Source organism: Crocodylus porosus, unplaced genomic scaffold, assembly GCF_001723895.1.
Source record: "Crocodylus porosus isolate Cpor-Errol unplaced genomic scaffold, CroPor_comp1, whole genome shotgun sequence".
NCBI lineage: Eukaryota > Metazoa > Chordata > Crocodylia > Crocodylidae > Crocodylus > Crocodylus porosus.
The window spans coordinates 2,779,014-2,783,632 of NW_017728915.1; positions in this window are offsets into that span (position 1 = coordinate 2,779,014).

Genomic DNA, 4,619 nt, shown 5'->3' on the forward strand with positions numbered 1-4,619 from the left:
GATTGCTGAAAAAAATGGCTTTAGAACAGGGGTGGGCAAAATGCGGCCCATGGGCTGGATGTGGCTCCTAAAAATTTAGAAAATTAATATTTATCTGCTCCTGGCTGCCTGTCATGCAGCCCTTGATGACTTGCCAAAACTCAGTAAGTGGCCCTACGCCTGAAATAATTGCCCGCCCCTGCTTCAGAATCTTCAGGGAGTTCTGCAGCTGGACCCAGAAGACATCGTCATCAAGTACAGTGTTCCTTACGCTTCGGACTACTCCTCAGTTATCGCTATTTCTTGAACAATTTCTTTGTTTTTTAGTAAACTTTCAAATGAGTTCACCCCCCCATCCCGTCTAGTTTTACTACAACATTTGTCTCACCATTTTATTCTTCCCATTCTTTTCTTCCTGCTTCTTCTTAAAGATTGCAGTGACAATATGAGTAAATTTTACATATTTTATAACTTATTTTGCTCTATTATAGATCTTTTGCAGTGTGTCCAGCTTCATGAAATCATTAAAAAGCAAGTTTAGGTCATGGGAAGCACATCCTAGTTCAGTAATATGTGGATATTTGTCCATTATGATCTCCCAAGGTGCTTTCATATTACTTGTGTTGTCAATCAACAAAGCAAATACTTTACCACTTGCAATCTTCTGTAGGATTTCACATATTTTACTACTGATATACTCTTCAGTATGTCTGTTTGCTCCTGTTTCAATACTTTTATTAAAAAACTGGTTGAGGTGTTGTTATCACAAAGTTTATGATTCCTTTTTCCCATACATTTGTCCACCTATCAGTAAGTACTGCAGGACAGAGTGCTTTGTTGACTTTTTTGTGCACAGATGACATTACATGTTCAAACTCTTACTATAGGCTACCTCAAAGAATGTCTGCTGGGCAAATGGTATGATGGTGTTAATAATTTAAATGCTGCCTGCCAATGTGCATTTTCAGTGATTGATAGATAATGGCATCCCAGAAGCACAGATTGCTCTGCAAGAGTTTGGTCAATTTTTTCTTGGTTTTCAGGTGTCACCTTGTCTACAAATGAGGTTATTGGCAGTCTTTTGGATACAGTTGGTTGAGATATCTGTTTACCTGATACTGTTGACTGGGAGACACTTTGTGATGCTGATTTTACAGGAGAAGCAGGAGGACTTCTGGATCAAGAATGTTTTCAAGTGCTACTTCCACTGTCATCATGATCTGCTTCATTCAGACTCATGAAAGATTTTTTTTATGTCTGCAAGACACTTCATACATGCAAGGAAGTGTTTGGTCATCCTGGTAGCATTTAGAAATGCATATTTAATTTGACACTACTGGCAAAACACAGGGGGGTTTTCAGAATGACTTGCAGTTGCAGTGTGGAAATGCTTCCAAATGTTAGAACATGGTCACACCATATTGCTAAGGGGGAAAAAAAAGAAATAAGTAGTTTAATAGCTAGGTTACATACATAAACACTAAGCTACAGCATGTGAAAAATTTAGTAAATGATGAAGGGGAGCCCTCCTCAGTAAGGTAATTGTGAACCACCCCTTCCCTCAGACCTGACTTCACTGTTAAGATAAGGGTAGAGGGTGATTTGCTTAGAAAGCATCAGATTGGTAGGAACTGCATTATAAATGACATAAATTATGAAAATATACTAACTTAAAATATACTGAACTCAAAGAAATTGAAATGCTTACCTTTTAATAAACAAGAAGTCTACTTTCAGCTCCTTTGTGTTACTAGATGCAGTTTGTTAGGTACTTCTGTGGCTCTCAGGGTCCCCGGGTCCAGGAGGAGGCAGGTTCCATTCCACCACCAAAATCTTTAGGTTTCTTTTTCCTCTGAGGCTTTGCTACCCACAACAGGCCTTTATTGCCATTCTTGCTTGTGTGAAGAAACTGTTAAGCTGCTTGTTCCCTTGTAGCAGGGCTGCAAGTGTCTACTCCCAGTCCTTTGAGGGGAGAGGTGACCAGGTTGAGTGGCCTAGTCAGGACTCAGGAGGAGAACATATTTAGGGTGGCTATCAAGGTACCTCAAGAATAGAGGACAGTTATTGTCCCCACCACCTTGAACGTTGCATGCCTCCTGAGGCTCGGGTGGGGCAGCACAGTGAGCTCCTGCAGGCAGCGGTGTTGGCAACAGGGACATGGCAACTAGCAGCTAGCGGGGAGCTCCCACAGGCAACTGTGGCAGTGTTGGTGGCGGGCCAAGCAGAGAGCTCCCATTGGCAGCCGCAGTGGTGTCAGCGGCAGGAGTGGGCCAAGCAGTGAAAAATAGAGGACATAGAGGCATCCGGTTTCATATCAATAGAGGATGGAGGACCAGAAAACCAGACTGTCCTCTGTAAAACTGGACAAATGGCCACCCTACACATATTACTCTATCTCCACCAAACTTGGAAACTCTTGGAAACAGGCAACTGTGGCAGTGTTGGTGGCGGGCCAAGCGGAGAGCTCCCACAGGCAAACACGGTGGTGTCAGCGGCGGGAGTGGGCCAAGCAGTGAAAAATAGAGGACGTAGAGGTATCCGGTTTCATATCAATAGAGGATGAAGGACCAGAAAACCAGACTCAAACTCGTGAATGATCAAAGTCACTGGAGGAAGGAAGGCCCCAGGCAGTGCAGAAGTACACAAGCAAAGGCAGCCCTGGATCCTTCCTTCCTCCTGTGCAGATGGCAGTGCCCCCTGGGGGAAGAATTTTATCTTAGATTTGAGAGTTGTATCACCTCTCCCATATATAGTAATTGTAATGATCTAATACTATAGATTGTCTTACATAAAACATCTTCATATTATACAATTATTAGAAATCATTTGGAGTGAGCAAAGGGCAGCTGCAATAAATAATATTTGAAAACCTTGTCTTAAAAAGCATTTCATACATCACTCTAAAAGAAAACATTGCGTAAGAGAGGTTTTTTCAGTTTTTCCCAAAATTTCCAATTTTTCCATTGGAAAAAATGGAAAAAGGTCCTTGGGAAAAAAAATGGAAAAAACCTGGGGGGTTTTCTAGGCCTTCACATCTCTAGTCATAGACCAGCTGGCTAGCCCATGCCACTGCCTCCCTGCCCCCTGCAGATCAGAGGCTCTGCGCTGATGGGAGGTGTCACTGCCTTAATGCCTAACACCTTCAGACCAGCCTAGCATAGCACAGCCCTTGCCTCAACACGATCTCTGAGCCTGGGCAGTGCCCTGCTAAGCCTGAGAGCTCCAAGACTAAACAGTGGGGGTTAAATCCCACGACAAAGGGCAGGGCAGCCTCTGAATAGGTGGCTGGTCAAGCCCTTGTTGCAATGCTCACACTACACTGAGCCCAACAGATTCTCTTCCCGCACCACATCAGGAGAAGCCTGCATATCGTGGCACTGGCACTGACTTGGCTCTGATGCCAGCACTCTAGACTATACCCCAGTTTCCACTATCTCCTGCTCTCCTGCTGCTGATTTCCTTCTCTCAGCCTCTTGAGGTCCTTCCTTCCCTCTCCCATCACCTACTTTCTCCTTTTTTAGTCACCTCTGTTCAGCCCCGAAAAATTGAAGAGCCTTGTTTCTTAATTCTAAGCAGAACAAAGATCTAAGCAGGTGTGTAGCAATTCCCCAGCACTGAGATGCCATGTGCCAGCCTCTGGCCTGGATCCCTCCCCCTCCAGCCTTTGTGTTGGTCTCTGCAGCCATTAGGAACAGGCCCGTGTGTGTGGCCCCAGCAGGATGCTAGTAGCTGTCTGCTTAGGAGTGCAGGGGAATGTAGGACTTACTTTGTCACCTTGGCTCTGAAGCCAGCAGTCAACAGCCAGGCCTGGAGCATCGAGACTGACCGCAGGGTCTTCAGCTCTGGGAAGAAGTCCTTGTGCTTCTGAACCTCCTCTTCATACAGGTGCGGATGGACAACAACTCCCCGCCCATCCTCATGCCACTGGGAAGAGACGTAACAAGAGGCCATCGTCAAGCTACTCCCCTAGGGAGCAGGAGGGAGTGGGCAGGGCTTGATTCCCAGTGACCATCCTGGGCTCAGCAAAGCTTCAAGCACTCTATCTTTTTGGCCCACTACAGATGCCATGAGCTTGCAACCCTCAATGAAGCGGGGTCAGCAGGGCTCTCTTCCATGTGCAGACAGGGAAACTGAGGCACAGAGCTGCGGAGTGGACTGAACTTCCCTCTTCCAGCACACAGTGTGGACACCAGTTGCCTGGGACTGTTCATTCAGTGTAGTTCTTGGACTCCCCCAAACCCAGATTTGCATTAAACAAGTGCACTAGGACTGGGTATTTCTTGCTTGTACATTATATCAGGAAACCACTCCACTGTACAGCCATTTGCACAGGGCCTTGGCTGCCATGGTTTGTGCTGGGAGACAAGTCAGCCACTTCCAAGTCTGGGACTGGGTCTCACCTCATAATTAAACTGGCCTGTTTGAGCTTCACTTCGCCAGGCAGCAGCTCAAGCAAACTCTAGGATCTGTGGTGGTAGCTGTCAGCGAAATGAGCATAAAGCCATGTCATGATGGCTCTGTGCTTCAATGAGAAACACAGCACAGAAATCCAGGCTGCTGTTTTCCAGTCCCTGATCAGCAGTCCGGTCCCTCCATTGGCCATACTGAGCCACATCAGCTGAGCTTGGTGTACTTATGAA